Source organism: Chiloscyllium punctatum, unplaced genomic scaffold (assembly GCF_047496795.1).
Source record: "Chiloscyllium punctatum isolate Juve2018m unplaced genomic scaffold, sChiPun1.3 scaffold_81, whole genome shotgun sequence".
NCBI lineage: Eukaryota > Metazoa > Chordata > Chondrichthyes > Orectolobiformes > Hemiscylliidae > Chiloscyllium > Chiloscyllium punctatum.
Window position 1 is genome coordinate 43,557 of NW_027309815.1, and position 17,186 is coordinate 60,742.

General features: G+C 52.5%; 1 long non-coding RNA gene across 1 annotated transcript in view; it reads right to left on the reverse strand.

Moving 5' to 3' along the window:
- Positions 1–16,827, reverse strand: part of LOC140471411 (uncharacterized) — a 44,109-nt gene extending 27,282 nt beyond the window's left edge. Inside the window, exons 1-4 of the long non-coding RNA XR_011956997.1 lie at positions 16,711–16,827; positions 16,122–16,255; positions 13,495–13,617; positions 8,019–8,214 (exon numbers count right to left, since the gene is read on the reverse strand). This is a non-coding gene — a long non-coding RNA (uncharacterized lncRNA). The remainder of the gene's footprint in view (positions 1–8,018; positions 8,215–13,494; positions 13,618–16,121; positions 16,256–16,710) is intronic.
- Positions 16,828–17,186: the final 359 nt, after the last annotated feature.

Consider the following 17,186-nt stretch of genomic DNA (forward strand, 5'->3'; position numbering starts at 1 on the left):
CTCACACACACTCGGGGACTCCCTCTCTCACACACACTCGGGGACTCCCTCTCTCACACACACTCGAGGACTCCCTCTCTCACACACACTCGGGGACTCCCTCTCTCACACACACTCGGGGACTCCCTCTCTCACACACACTCGGGGACTCTCTCTCTCACACACACTCGGGGATTGGCTCTCTCACACACACTCGGGGGCTCTCTGGGATTCCCTCTCTCACACACACTGGGGGGCTCTCTGGGATTCCCCCATTCACACACACTCTGGGGTTTACTCTCTCACACACTCTGGGATTACATCTCTCTCACACACGCTGGGATTCTCTCACACACACTCTGGGATACCCTCTCTCTCACACACGCTGGGATTCTCTCACACACAACCTGGAACTCTCTGGAATTCCCTCTCACACACACACTCTGGCATTCCCTCTCTCTCACACATTCTGGGATTCCCACTCTGGGACACTCTCACACATACTCTGGGATTCCCTCACACACACTCTGCGATTCCCTCTCACACACAGGGACTCGCTGGAATTCCCTCTCTCACGCACAATCTGGGATTCCCTCTCTCAGACACCCTCTGGGATTCCCACTCTCACACACACTCTGGGACTCTCTGGGATCCCCTCTCTCTCTCACACACAATCTGGGACACTCACAGACACACTCTGGGACACTGTGATTCTCTTATACACACACTGGAATTCTCTCGCATACTCTGGCACACTCAGGGAATCTCTCTTACATTTGGGATTCCCTTACACACCATAGGCTTCTGGGACTGTCTCACATACTCTGGGACTCTCTCTTACTCACTGTGGGATTTCCTTACACACTCTGGGATTTCCTCTCTCACACACACTCTGGTATTCCCTCTCTCACACACACACTCTGGGGCTCTCTGGGATTCCCTCACTCACACACACTCTGGGACTCTCTGGGATTCCCTCTCTCACACACACTCTTGGATTCCCTCTATCACAAACTCTCGGGGACTCTCTGGGATTCCCTCTCACACACACACTCTGGGATTCCCTCTCACACATACACTCTGGGATTCTCACACACCAACACACTCTGGGATTCCCTCTCTCTCTCTCACTCTGGGATTCTCTCACACACACTCTGGGATTCACTCTCTCTCACACACTCTGGGACTCTCTGGGATTCCTTCTCTCCCACACACACGGGGACTCCCTCTCACATACTCTGGAACTCTCAGGGATGACCTCTCTCACACACACTCTGGGATTGGCTCTCTCTCTTACACTCTGGGGCTCTCAGGGATGCCCTCTCTCACACACACTCTGGGATTGGCTCTCTCTCTTACACTCTGGGACACGCTGGGATTCCCACTCACACACACACACGCTGGGATTCCCACTCACACACACACACGCTGGGATTCTCACTCACACACACACACGCTGGGATTCCCACTCACACACACACACGCTGGGATTCCCACTCTCAACACTCACGCTGGGATTCCCTCTCACATACACACTCTGGGAAACTCGCACACAAATTCTGGGATTCTCTGGGATTCCCTCTCTCACACACATCTGGGATTCCCTCTCTCTCACACACTCTGGGACTCTCTCGGATTCTCTCTCTCTCTCACACACATTCTTGGATTCCCTCTTTCACACACTCTCGGGGACTCTCTGGGATGCCCTCTCTCACACACACTCTGGGATTCTCTCACACACACTCTGGGATTCTCTGATACACACTCTGGGATTCTCTGATACACACTCTGGGACTCTCTGGGATTCCTTCTCTCCCACACACACGGGGACTCCCTCTCACATACTCTGGGGCTCGCTGGGATTGGCTCTCCCTCTCACATACTCTGGGGCGCGCTGGGATTGTCTCTCCCTCTCACATACTCTGGGGCGCGCTGGGATTGGCTCTCCCTCTCACATACTCTGGGGCGCGCTGGGATTGGCTCTCCCTCTCACATACTCTGGGGCGCGCTGGGATTGGCTCTCCCTCTCACATACTCTGGGGCGCGCTGGGATTAGCTCTCCCTCTCACATACTCTGGGGCGCGCTGGGATTGGCTCTCTCTCTTACACTCTGGGGTACGCTGGGACTCCCACGCTCTCACGCGCGCTAGGACTCCCACGCTCTCACGCGCGCTGGGACTCCCACGCTCTCACCCGCGCTGGGACTCCCACGCTCTCACGCGCGCTGGGACTCCCACGCTCTCACGCGCGCTGGGACTCCCATGCTCTCACGCGCGCTGGGACTCCCACGCTCTCATGCGTGCTGGGACTCCCTCAGATTTTCTCTCTCCCTCGGATTCATACACTCTTGGATTCCCTCTATCACACACTCTCTGGGACTCCCTCTCACACACACACACCCTGGGCCTCGCTCTCACACACAAACTCGTGGATTCCCTCTCTCACACACACTCTGGGACTCTCTGGGATTCCCTCTCTCACACACACTCTGGAACTCTCTGGGATTCTCTCTCACACACACACTCTGGGACTCTCTGGGATGCCCTCTCTCACACACACTCTGGGATTCTCTCTCGCATAAACACTCTGTGCAACTCGCACACACTCTGGGATTTGACTCTCACACACACTCTGGGATTCTCTCACACACACACTCTGGGACTCTCTGGGATTCCCTCTCTCTCTCACACTCTGGGATTCCATCTCTCTCACACACTAGTGGAAACCCACACACACTCTGGGATTCCCTCTCTCAACACTCACTCTGGCATTCACTCTCACATACAGACTCTGGGAAACTCGCACGCATACTTTGGGATTCTCTCATTCGTACTCTGGCATTCACTCTCTCTCACACACTCTGGGATTCTCTCACACACACTCTGGGACTCTCTGGGATTCCAAGTCTGACACACGCGCTGGGATTCCCTCTCTCAACACACACTCTGGGAAACTCGCACGCATACTCTGGGATTCCGTCCCACTCACACACACTCTGGGATTGGCTCTCTCTCACACACTCTGGGAAACACACACACTCTGGGATTCTCTCACACACGAAAATGGCGTTGCATGGGATGGGGGAGAATGGCGTTGCACGGGGTGGGGGGAAACGGCATTGGGGGGATGGCGTTGCACGTGGTTGGGGGGAACCGCGTTGCACGGGGTTGGGGGGGAACCGCGTTGCACGGGGTTGGGGGGAGCCGCGTTGCACGGGGTTGGGGGGGTGCCATGTTGCACGGGGTGGGGGAAAACCGCGTTGCACGGCGTTGGGGGGGAACCGCGTTGCACGGGGTTGGGGGGGAACCGCGTTGCACGGGGTTGGGGGGGTGCCGCGTTGCACGGGGTTGGGGGGGTGCCGCGTTGCACGGGGTTGGGGGGGTGCCGCGTTGCACGGGGTTGGGGGGGTGCCGCGTTGCACGGGGTTGGGGGGGTGCCGCGTTGCACGGGGTTGGGGGGGTGCCGCGTTGCACGGGGTTGGGGGGGTGCCGCGTTGCACGGGGTTGGGGGGGAATCCGCGTTGCACGGGGTTGGGGGGGAACCGCGTTGCACGGGGTTGGGGGGGTGCCGCGTTGCACGGCGTTGGGGGGGAACCGCGTTGCACGGGGTTGGGGGGAACCGCGTTGCACGGGTTTGGGGGGCAACCGCGTTACACGGGGTTGGGGGATGGCGCGTTGCACGGCGTTGGGGGGGATCCGCGTTGCACGGGGTTGGGGGGGCACCGCGTTGCACGGGGTTGGGGGGTGCCGCGTTGCACTGCGTTGGGGGGGAACCGCGTTGCACGGGGTTGGGGGGAACGGCGTTGCACGGGTTTGGGGGGAACCGCGTTGCACGGGGTTGGGGGAAACCGCGTTGCACGGGGTTGGGGGAAACCGCGTTGCACGGGGTTGGGGGAAACCGCGTTGCACGGGGTTGGGGGAAACCGCGTTGCACGGGGTTGGGGGGAACCGCGTTGCACGGGGTTGGGGGGAACCGCGTTGCACGGTGTTGGGGGGAACCGCGTTGCACGGGGTTGGGGGGGAACCGCGTTGCACGGGGTTAGCGGGGTGCTGCGTTGCACGGGGTTGGGGGGGTGCCGCGTTGCACGGGGTTGGCGGGGAACCGTGTTGCACGGGGTTGGGGGGGAACCGCTTTGCACGGGGTTGGGGGGGAACCGCGTTGCACGGAGTTGGGGGGGTGCCGCGTTGCACGGGGTTGGGGGGGGGATCCGCGTTGCACGGGGTTGGGGGGGAACCGCGTTGCACGGGGTTGGGGGGGAACCACGTTGCACGGGGTTGGGGGGGTGCCGCGTTGCACGGCGTTGGGGGGGAACCGCGTTGCACGGGGTTGGGGGGAACCGCGTTGCACGGGTTTGGGGGGCAACCGCGTTACACGGAGTTGGGGGATGGCGCGTTGCACGGCGTTGGGGGGGATCCGCGTTGCACGGGGTTGGGGGGGCACCGCGTTGCACGGGGTTGGGGGGTGCCGCGTTGCACTGCGTTGGGGGGGAACCGCGTTGCACGGGGTTGGGGGGAACCGCGTTGCACGGGGTTGGGGGGAACCGCGTTGCACGGGGTTGGGGGAAACCGCGTTGCACGGGGTTGGGGGAAACCGCGTTGCACGGGGTTGGGGGAAACCGCGTTGCACGGGGTTGGGGGAAACCACGTTGCACGGGGTTGGGGGGAACCGCGTTGCACGGGGTTGGGGGGAACCGCGTTGCACGGGGTTGGGGGGAACCGCGTTGCACGGTGTTGGGGGGAACCGCGTTGCACGGGGTTGGGGGGACATGCGTTGCACGGGGTTGGCGGGGTGCTGCGTTGCACGGGGTTGGGGGGGTGCCGCGTTGCACAGGGTTGGCGGGGAACCGTGTTGCACGGGGTTGGGGGGGAACCGCTTTGCACGGAGTTGGGGGGAACCGCGTTGTACGGGGTTGGGGGGAACCGCATTGCACGGGGTTGGGGGGGAACCGCTTTGCACGGGGTTGGGGGGGAACCACGTTGCACGGGGTTGGGGGGGAACCGCGTTGCACGGGGTTGGGGGGGAATGGCGTTGCACGTTGTGGGGGGGCAGCATTGCACGGGGTTGGGGACGGCATTGTGGGGATGGTATTGCATGGGGTTGGGGGGACGGCGTTGCACGGAGTGAGGGGGAACGGCGTTGCACGGAGTGGGGGGGAACGGTGTTGAACGGGGTTGGGGGAATGGGGTCGGACAGTTGGCATTGCATGGGGTTGGGGGCAATGGCGTTGCACAGGGTTGGGGAAACGGCGTTGCATGGGGTTGGGGGGGAATGGTGTTGCACGGGGTTGGGGGGAATGGCATTGGGGGAACTGAGTTGAACGGGGTTAATGGGAACGGCGTTGCACAGGGTTGGGGGGAACGGCGTTGCACGGGGTTGGGGGGGAACGGCGTTGTGGGGAACGGCATTGCACTGGGTTGGGGGAATGGCATTGGGGGAACAGCGTTGGAGAGGGTTGACGGGAATAGCGTTGCGCACCGTTGGGGGTAACAGTGTTGCACAGGGTTGGTGGGACGGTGTTGGGGGGGACAGTGTTGCATGGGGTTAGGGGAACGGCGTTGTGGGGGGAACAGCATTGCACGGGGTTGGGGGGAACGGCGTTGCACAGGGTTGGGGGGACATGGTTGGGGGGAATGGGGTTGGGGAGGAACGGCCTTGCACGGGGTTGGGGTACGGTGTTAGAGAGGACGGTGTTGCACATGGTTGGGGGGATGGCGTTGGGGGAACGGCGTTGGGGGGTACGATGTTGCACAGGGTTGGGGGAACTTGGTTGGAGGGTACAGCGTTGCACGGGGTTGGAGGAACCGCTTTGCACGGGGTTGGGGTGACGGTGCTACATGGGGTTGGGGGGAACGGGGTTGGGGGGAACGGCGTTGCTCGGGGTTGGGGGGACGGTGTTGAATGGGTTTGGGGAACGGTTTTGGGAGGGGACGGTGTTGCACGGGGTTGGGGGGGAATGGCGTTGCACGAGGTTGGGCGGACAGGGTTGAGGGGAAACGGGGTTGGGGGAATGGCATTGCACAAGGCTGGGGGGACGGGGTTGGGGGGACAGCTTTACTCTGGGTTAGGGGGAACGGCGTTGCACGAGGTTGGGGGGAACGGCGTTGCACGAGGTTGGGCGGACGGGGTTGAGGGGAAACGGGGTTGGGGGAATGGCATTGCACAAGGCTGGGGGGACGGGGTTGGGGGGAACAGGTTTGGGTTGGGGACGGCATTGCACGGGTTGGGGGACGGCGTTTCACGAGGTTGAGGGAACGGGGTTGGGGGATGTGCATTGCACAGGGTTGGGGACGGATTTGGGTGGGGTTGGGCGGGGACGGGGTTGTGGGAATGGGTTTGGGCGGGAACGGCGTTGCACGGGGTTGGACAGGTACGGGGTTGGGGGGAATGGGTTTGCACAGGGTTGGGGGAATGGGCTTGGGGGGAATGGCGTTGCACGGTGTTGGGGGAACGGGGTTGGGGGGACGGTGTTGCACGGGGTTGGGGGGAATGGGTTGAGGCGGGTACGGAGTTGGGGGAACGGGGTTGTGGCGAACGACGTTGCACGGGGTTGGGCGGGGACGTCGTTGCACGGGGTTGGGGGTACGGCGTTGTGGGGGCGGGGTTGGGGGGATGGTGTCAGACGTGGTTGATGGGCGCAGCGTTGGACGCGGTTGGGGGTGGGTGGGGGGACAGGAGCCCCCTGTAAATTGATGTACATCCCACCCAGCCTCTGAGAGCCCCCTGTACACATTGACACATTACCCCCACCTCACCCCCCCCCACCTCGGATCCCCCTGGAAACACTGACACATTCCTCTGGTGTATTAATCCGTTCCTGAAAGTTGTATAAACATCCCCACAACCACGATCAATCAGCTTCTCTCAAGCTCCCACTCACAATGAAAGCTATAGCCCCCTCTACAAATGGGTGAAATGAACAATCCAAATGATACCCTTCCATTCCCTACATCAAAGCAGTGACTACTCTTCAAGCTGACAATCTGGGCCTCCAATCAATCTCTCTGTTCTCGGAATTCACTGAGCAAATATTAAAGAAATATCCATTGTGAACCTGACAGACCACCTTTCAGGGATTCCCCCTGAGGGAGAATGTGTATCGTGGGTATCTCCTGAATTGTCCCAATGGCTGGAAGTGTTTCTCCATCGAGATCCTCTGATTCAGAGTCCAGAAACTGGGGTGTGTGGAAGGACAGGACTGTGTGAGCTAGTGTATACCACATCTGAGTGTGTCAGTCACAAAAATAAATCTCTCGGTTTGAGTCTTGTCATGGTCAGTGAGGATCAGTAATGGACGTCTGATTCCCTGTCTGGGAGAAAATCTTCCTGTTTTGCAAGATCAACATTTTAAATTGAATATTCCCACGTATCAGAACTACCTCCAGAGTCAGTGATGAACAACGGACCCTAATTTACACCCAGACATCAATGAGACATAGAAAAATAGTCCTTGCTGTTTCAATAGCATAATCACAGCGCCACAGTCAAGCAAATGAGGGGATTGTTTCTCCCAAAAAAAACTTTAGCAACACAGACAGACGATACCATTAAGCCCCAGGAGCCTGACTGCAGCTTTATAACATTTTTTGTTCTGATTAAAAGTTTGTAGGCAGCACGGTGGCACAGTGGTTAGAACTGCTGCCTCTCAGCGCCAGAGACCCGGGTTCATTTCCCGCCTTAGGCGACTGACTGGGTGGAGTTTGCACATTCTCCCTGTGTCTGCATGGGTTTCCTCTGGGTGCTCCGGTTTCTTCCCACAGTCACAAAGATGTGCAGGTTAGCTGAATTGGCCATGCTAAATTGGCTGTAGTGTTAAATGTAGGAGAATGGGGCTGTGTGGGTTGCGCTTCGACGGGTCGGTGTGGACTTGTTGGGCTGAAGGACCTGAATCCATATTGTAAATAAACTAATCTAATCAAATGGAAAACATTAACTCTGCTTCTCTCTCTCTCTACATTACCTGCCAGTCTGTTTCAAATTTCCAGCAGCCACAGCATTTGTGTTCATTTTAGTAGCATCATCGTTAACTTTTCAGAACTCACCCAGTTTCTGCAACATCTTTTGATCCACTTTGTATTGCAAACATTGCAAATTATTCTCTGGAATGTAGTCAGTGATTCCGTTCTTGAAGTGGAAATGATCACAGATTCCCGGGTGTTTGAGTGAAGTCATTTCTTCTTATCTCAGTCACTCAGGCTGCTCTCCATTTCTGAGACTGTGACCCATTGTTCTAGATTCCTATCAGCAGAGACAGCTGCCAACATCAATCCTGCCAATCTCTTTGGTCATAATATCCAGTTCAATGAAAACAGCTCTTATCACATGCAGTACAGGATCTCTGAATCTCACCCACTTAGTCAACAATCTCCAGAACCAGGAATAAGCCGGTGCCCCTCTGTTACAAACACTCTGATGGCAATGTGTGCTTCCTTCAGTGAGGAAAACAAATTTGCAACCATCTGTGTCCGTCTGTCTGCCTGAGGTTCCAATAAGTGCATTGATGGAAATCACATTGGAAAACCAAATCCCTTTCCAGGTGTTCAAATCACTTCATGCAGAATTTACAGACAAAGGAAATCTGTGTTATCGGGAGCATAATCTTATTAGTGACAGTCTGTTGCACACAGCAACATGATCTTCTCACAAACACAAGCCATTGTTCTATGTTGAAATTGAAATGTGAAGCCAAAAAGGTCATGTAAACAATCTGCTGCTTGTCACTTTAATAAATGAACTTGCTGATAAGATAATACTCAAAGTGTTATAAAGTTGAAGGTGTGTACTGTATCTTTAAGAGGGAGAGAACACTCTTCTGAACTGAGAGCTTATAACTACCTGTGTACCGTATATGACTGGCCAGCAATCCCAGAGTGTACTGGGAAAGCAAACAAATGTAACTTTTGGCTGTGAAATATAGACCTGAGTTGGTTGCTGTTTTGAAAATAATTCAAATTTAATCTATCAGTTTAAATTATACCCCAAGATTCCAAAACCCAATTGAATTTGTATTTATTTTTTTGCCAGCATCAAGCCAATGAGATGATCTGTTGGGAGCATATAAAGTGCAGACCTTTTAAAAATTGGTCAGAGAGTAACTGCTGTCTGGGAGAGTTAACATCTTGCTCGCCAAGAAATTAGGAAAGTCTCTCAATCAAAGGGTACCTTTTCACGTGAAACATACTCAGAATAAAAGAAGACAACGGCCCAGGGAGATCCTCAGACAGACGAAGAAAGACACAAAAGACAAGAGGCGCTATGTACTTTTGAAATTAAGTTGATGTAATTTTAATAAGTGTCTTATTGAAATAACATATTGTTATATAGCTGGAGGCAGATAATAAACAGTGAAGAGAAAGAGGGAGCTTAGATTTATGATTAGTTGTTTAATATTCACTTTTCAAGTTAAAAATAATTTGATGCTATTTTCTTTAAATAGTGGAATTTCTGAGTTTTCTGTCACTCAGACTTTAACAGATTACGTGGTGAGGTGAACTTTTCTGGGTGTTTGGTTTAATTAACAGAGGGGTTCACCGTCATGTTGTAACAAAAGAAACACAACAAAGTACAGCACAGGAACGGGCCCTTCAGCCCGTAATGTTATGCTGAATGTGACACCAAATTAAACTCATCCTTTCTGCCTATCTTTGTTCCACATCCTTGCATATCCACATGCTTACCCAAAAATCCCTTCAACACCCCGTCTCATATCTGCCTCCTATACCATCCCTGGCAGCATGTTCCAGATTCCTACCACTCTCTGAGGAAAACATATTAGCCCTCACATCTCCTTTGAGCTCTCCCTCTTTCACCTTAAATGCATGTTCCATAGTAAAGATATTTCAGCTCTGGGTAGAACATTTTGACCGTTAACCCTGTGCATCTCATGACGCTGCGCTGACTGTCCCTAATTAGGCCATTCTTTCCCAAATGCGCATAAATCCTATCCATAAGAATTCTGTCCAAAGCTTCCCAACCACTGAGATGAGACTCACCGGGCTATAATTTCCTGGATTGTCCCTATTTCCCTTCTTGAAGAGAGGAACACCAGTCCTCTACGACCTTTCCAGTGGCTAGCGAGGACTCAAAAATCTTGGCCAGGGCCCCAAAAATCTCCTGTCTTGCCTCTCTCAATAACCTGGGGTAGTTACCATCTGGCCCTCGGGATTAATCCACTTTAATGCTCTTCAAGAAATCCAACGCTTTTTTCTCGACCTCAAAATTGCCCGAGCACATTAGCCTGCTCCACACAAATCTCAGTATCCTCTATATCTTTTTCCTGGGTGAATGCCGATGCAAAGTAATTATTTAGGATCTCGCCCACTTCCAGTGACTTCAAGCACAAGTTCCTTCCTTTAGACTTGACTGGCCTGACCTTCTTCCTGGTTCTGTGGAAGCTGTGGGAAGGGTTCAGAGGAGATTTACTGGGATATGGCCTGGTATGAAAGGAAGGTCTTACAAGGAAAGGCTGAGGGAATGGAGGCTATTTTAGTTGGAGAGAAGAAGGTTGAGAGGTGACTTAATTGAGATGTATAAGATAATCAGAGGGTTAGATCGGGTAGCTATTTTTTCCGCGAATGGTGAAGGCTAACATGAGAGGACATTGTTTAAATTGAGAGCGGATAGATTAAGGACAGATATTAGGGGCACTTTCTTCACTCAGAGTGCAGTAGGCACGTGGAACGCCTGCCTGCAACAGTAGTAGAATCGCCGACGCAAAGGGCATTTAAATGGGCATTGGACATCCATATGGGTAATATTGGAAGGGTGTCGGTTAGATAGGCATCAGATTATTTTCACAGGTCGGTCCCACACTGAGGGGCCAAAAGGCCTGTACTGTGCTGTAACGATCCATGTTCATATCCTCTTGTGGGTAATTATCTCCAGAACGATTTGGGATTCACTTTAACCCTACTTGTGAAGGGCATGGCTCCTCCTTGCTCTGCTCATTCCCTGTTTGTGTTCCTTTGAGCTTTTGTTTTAAACATTTCTCACATGCCATGCCAATTCTAGCTTCCCAAAATTTGCATAGGCTTGTTTTTTTCTCCCTTCTGACTAAATTCCCAGCCTCCCTCGTTATCCAAGGAGCCCTTACATTGCCAACCGTGTTTCTCCTCCCTCCTGAAACATGCTGGTCATGAACTCCGATCAGAAAGCCTTTAACTAACTCCCACGTTCCCCATGTGGCATTGTCTGATGACAGCTGCTCCCAGTTAACACTGCCTAGCTCCTGTCTAATATTGACATCAGTTTCAATCCCATAATTTAGAAACATCCCTCAGGGTCCTGTCCGTATCCTTATTCGTAGCTACCTTAAAAAAACTTAAGTTGTGATCACTGTTTCCAAAATGGTCTCCCACTAAAAGGTCAGTCACCTGGCCAGGCTCATTCTGAAACAATGAAACCCTGAAGTATTGAGCAGCCAGTTCTGTGCTTCTCCCAACCAAATTTCTGGAATGGTCACAATATCGGATGTGAGTTTATCTACCTTAGCTACGTTGCTCCTTGTGTTGAAATTAACACACTTCAGCCCATTCGTACTATGGTGTTCATTTCTCTGTATTCCGTTTCTGATTGACTCGTTTACATCTTCCTTCCTTCCTTCTTCATCCCCCCCCCCCCCCCAACGTGCTGCCCTGCTACTGTGGTTCTCATGCCCTTGCCATTCTAGTTTAAACCCTCACATGTAGCAGGAGCGATCCTCCCTGTGAGGATATCGTTTCCCCTCTAGTTCAGGTCACCCCTGCTCCAGAAGAGGATCCAAGATCCTGAAACTCTCCCCCTCTACCAGCTCTTCAGCCATGCATTCATCTCTGCTATCTTTCAATTCCTTATCTCACAAGCACACGGGACTGGTGGTAACGCAGTGATTACTACCCTCAAGGTCCTGCTTTTCAGTCACCCTACTTCCTGTGCTTACTCCTCAGGATCTCGTCTCTCTTTCTACCCGTGTCATTGTGAGCAATGTGCACCATGACCTCTGGTCTCCCATTCTCCCAATTCAGAATTTCATGCAAATGCTCAGAGATGTCCTTGACCCAGGCACCAGGGATACAACACCCCATCCTGGAGTCTCGGACGCAGCCACAGTACCACCTGTATATGCCCCCAACTAGCGGCTCTCCTATTTTCGCTCCCTTGGATTTTGCCCGACCTTGTTCTACAGCAGAGTCAGTTATAGAGTCATAGAATCCTACAGCACAGAGAGAGGCCCCAGGAGCCAGACTGATCCCTGGCAACCATAATGTCCATCCGTGGCAACCCCATTTCCCTGCCCATGCCCCATATCCTTCTAATCCTTTCCTACCCATGTATTTGTCCAAATGCCTTTTAGATGTTATTAATGTACCTGCCTCAGCCACTTCCACTGACAGCTCATTCCGTATGAGAATTAGCATCTGTGTAAGAAAGTTGCTGCTAACGTTCCCTTTTATTCTTTCCCCTCTAACCTTAAACTGATGCCCTCTAGTCCTCAATTCTTCAACCCTGGGAAAAAGACTGAATGCATTCACCCTATCCATGCTTCTCATGATCATATACATTTCTATAAGATCTTCCTTATGTCTCCTATGCTCTGAAGAAAAATGTCCAAGCTTGTCCAACCACTCCCGATAACTCAGGCCATTGAGTTGTGGTGTTATAGACCTGGCTACCGCTGTGCTACTCCCCTGAGAAGCTATCCCCAACAATACACCAGCTCTCTCTTCTTAAACATCCGCATCCAATCCCATCTTTATCCCCTGTATGATCCTCAGTGTGTCCTGCTGTTGCTCCAACCCGACCACGCGGACACCCACCTACCTGATGGAACCTGGATGTTTGGACTGGACAAGATCAGGGGTGTATTTAAACGCAATGAATGGAATTCTGAAATAACATTTGTACTGAATGTAATGTAGAGCAGCGTGAAATGGAGGTGGATGACCTACGTGACTCGCTGTAAGGACACAGACAGGAGAATCTGAGGTGATCATGAGGATGTGGAGGTGAATGTGGGAGACAAGCTGGGACTGTGTTGGAGTAGTCACGGTGAGAGGGAACAAATGCTGGATGGAGGGTTTTAGCAGCTGATGGACTGACACTGAGGTGAGCCATCGGAAACTGAGCAAGTGACCACCATCTAATAGGACAGAGAAACTGATCCATCAGCCTGAAACTGACTGACCACGTGGCTGACAGTGACTCCAACACAAGGGAATGGAAACATTGCTCAGAGCCTGTTTCTGTAACATTCAACACAACCAGGAAATGGAAAGTGAATAATTAGCTGAAAACAAGGCCACTGCTCTGTTAGAGTCAAAATCATTCAACGTTCAGTCACTGAATATTCTAACCTGCCGAAAGGATACTCCCAGAATCACAGCAGAAGGAGAAAACAAGCTTGGCAGAGACAGAATGAAGCCACCGCCTGCATCACAACAGCTCAGACCAAAGAGGCTGAATTCTCATCCAACTGACAAGCAATACAGATACTGTCAGAGTTACAGATCGAGTTCAGAATTATTCAGGAAACAGACTTACCAGATACACTGGTCGGTGGGGTGTGCCAGAAATCCATGAAATAGCTTTGTGATGTGCCATTTTTTCGTTGAGAAATGATTCTTTGTTTTCGCTAAGAAGAGCGGATGTGTAGTTCACTGATCACTAGATTTACAGACAAAGGAAACCTGATCAATGACTCACAGGTCAATTACACTGTTAGTGACAGTCCATCGCACACAACAACAGCCTGTTACACAGAGAACAAAGAACAGATTCTAGTTTAACAGAGACACTCTCACAATGAACATCTGCTGCTTTAATAAAAATGTTACCTGTTTGAAGAAAAGGAACATATCACCAATACAGAGAGACTTTTAAACTGCCCAATGTAACTGAGGAGATTTTAACCAATTCAGTGATCACTTTTTCTATGTACTTTGAAGCTATTTTGAGCAGGGTATGTATCAGGGGTCGGTGTGGACTTGCTGGACCAAAGGCCTGTTTCCACACTAGAGGGATTCTATTCAATACAATTGTCAACCTGTCCCACAGCAGGATGGGTAAGGTCCAAGGGGACTCTGTACCGGACAGGGGTTGTGTCCCACAGCAGGATGGGTAAGGACCGAGCGGACTCTGTACCGGGAAATGGTCATGTCCCACAGCAGGATGGGCAAGGTCTTGGACAAGTCTGGACCGGGGATGGGTAATGTACGAGGGAAATCTGTACCGGGGAGGCATTGTGTCCCACGTTAGGGTGGGTGAGGCCGGACGGGGATCTGTACAGGGGAGCGTGTCCCCCACAGCAGGATGGGTAAGGCCCGAGGGGAGTCTGTACTGGGGAGGGGTTGTGTCCCATGGCAGGATGGGTAAGACCAGAGGGGAGTTTGTACCGGGGAGGGGTTGTGTCCCTCAGCAGGATGGGTAAGGCCCAAGGGGAGTCTGTACTGGGGAGGGGTTGTGTCCCACAGCAGGATGGGTAAGACCAGAGGGGAGTCCAACCCGTAGAGGGGTTGTGTCTCACAACAGGATGGGTAAGGCTCGAGGGGAGTCTGTACCGGGGAGTGGCTGTATCCCGCAGCAGGATAGGTAAGACCCAAGGGGGGTCTGTACTGGGGAGGGGTTGTGTCCCATGGCAGGATAGTTAAGGCCTGAGGGGAGTCTGTACCGGGGAGGGATTGTGTCCCTCAGCAGGATGTGTAAGGCCCGAGGGGAGTCTGTACCGGGGAGGGATTAAGGATGAGTAAGACCCAAGGGGACTCTGTACACATGTGGTTGTGTCCCTCAGCAGGATGGGTAAGGGGTCTGTGTCCCTCAGCAGAATGGTGAAGGGGTCTGTGTCCCACAGCAGGATGGGTAAGGGGTCTGTGTCCCACAGCAGGATGGGTAAGGGGTCTGTGTCCCACAGCAGGATTGGTAAGGCCTGAGGTGAGTTGTACCGTGGAGGGGTTGTATCCCAAGCAGGATGGGTAAGGCCCAAGGGCAGATTGCACCAGGGAGGGGTTGTACCCCACAGCAGGATGGTTAAGGCCAGTCAAGAGTCTGTACTGGGGAGGGGTTGTGCCTCACAGCAGGAAGGGTGAGGCCCGAGGGTACTCTGTACCAGGGAGGGTATGCGACCCAAAGCAGGACAGGTAAGGCTCAAGGGTAGACTGTACCGGGGAGGGGTTGTATCCCCCAGCCAGACGGTTAAGGCCCGAGAGGAGTCTGTACCTCAGAGGGGATGTGTCCCACAGCAGGATGGGCAAGGCCCGAAGGGAGTCTGTACCGGGGAGGGGTTCGGTCCCACAGCAGGATGGGTAAGGCTCGAGGGGAATCTGAACTGAGGAGGGGTGTCCCACAGAAGGGGGTAATGTCCGAGGGGAGTCTATGTTGGGGAAGGGTTGTGTCCCACAGCAGAATGGGTAAGGCCTGAGGAGTGACTGAGAGCAAAGATTTACTTAGAGAGCTGAGGGGCAACATTTTCCACAGAGGACGGTTCTGTGGCACATGGGAGAACCAAGAACAATTACAACATGGAAAAGACATTTGGGCAGGAACATGGAGGAGTGAAGGTTTGAAGGGCCATGGGCCAAACACGGAAATGCAACTCATTCAGTTCTGGAAACCTGGTAAGCATTGATGACTTCGGCCAGAGAGTCATGCAGCACAGAAACAGACCCTAAGTCTTGGGTTATTGGGGGAGTGGACTATCGTGACAGGGCATGTTGTCGAGACTGAAGTTAGAGAGATATGGATGGTCGTCTGGACTGGAGCAGGTTTCAAATGTGTGAAGTGATTGGTGAGAGGGGAGGAAAGTACAGAGATAGGAACTGTTTTTGGCATTAGAATGATTGAAGACACTGATCCACAAGACAAGCCATAGATACAGTGTGGGAGAGGGAACACAGAATGGAACATTCCCAGACAGCATTCCCACCCGCTCGTGGAAAGCCTGCTTTCCCCTCTTTTGTACTGATGCTCACTAAGACAGCACAGGCTTGGATTGAAAACTGTGACACTCCCGATGTTGTCTTAGTACAACAAAACTTGAAGTAAAGGCGGTGACTGAACCTGGGGTGTGTCTGTACTGTGCTCCCCCTCCAGCACGGCAGCTATGTCATGTCCTGTTAGCTGATGTTTGGAGCCCTCTCATTGCTCTCTGTTCTGTGCACTGAGTGTGATCTTACCTCACTGCAGGATTTATTGAAGGCTCCAGATCTCCCTGCCCTGTGTCTCTCTGGCTGACAAACCATCTTCAATGAGGGATGTATGAGACACCCAGCAGCTGGGATGTCTATTAGGTCAGGACCTTCCTGAGTACCTACAGACAGATAGACAGAATGGGAAATTAGACTGATGCAGTGAGGGCTACAAATGTCAAATGGCACTGACTCCCACAGAAATCTGGAACATCCCAGTCTCCATCGTCTATCTGGAGTGGAGAATTCTGTTTGCTCAGGATCTGGAGTAGCTGCAAGAGCGAGGGACATTGACAGATGCAGCAATTAGACCCACACAGTGAGGGATACCACATGGAGAGATACTAAGTGATATCACCAGAGTGCAAGATCAAACAATTGTGCAGGAAGAAAGGGTTTTGATTCATGTTGCACTGGGATGGGCAACCTGTGAGCAGGCAAAGTGATGGTCCAGTGGCATTAAGTGAGACAATTTATCCAGAAACTCAGCAAATGTTCACTGGACACAGGTACAAATCCCACCATTGCAAATGAGAAAATGAGAATTAAATGCTTCAAAGAAGATGTAATTAAAAACCTGTGAGTATTAAACAATTGTTGATGTTAAGAAAAATCCACCGTGTGCATTCATGTCTTTAGTGAAGTGATCTCAGGTGGGTCTATCCTCCGATTGTCCTGGACCCGAATAGCCCCGCCCTCCTGCTCGTTGACCTTCTCAAGATGGCGGCTCTGACACTGCGCATGCCCTTCATAGAAACCAAACTGCGCGTGCGTCGGAGGTTGTCAGTGAGTTCATAGAGAATATTCATATCTGCACAGAATCACGGGGGAAATATTCGACATTAACAATTGCTCTGTCGAGTTACAGTCATTGAGATGGTTAATATGTAAATAGATTGTTCGGTCTAACTTTACCATACCGGCCAGGTATCTAAATTACCAATCGTTCTGGGAGTTTGAAAATAAGTTTGTTAGTCGAGTTGTGTAAATCGAATGGAAATATGTTCATTGTCAGATTTTCATCTTAATTATTTCTTTTAAAAAACACATTGG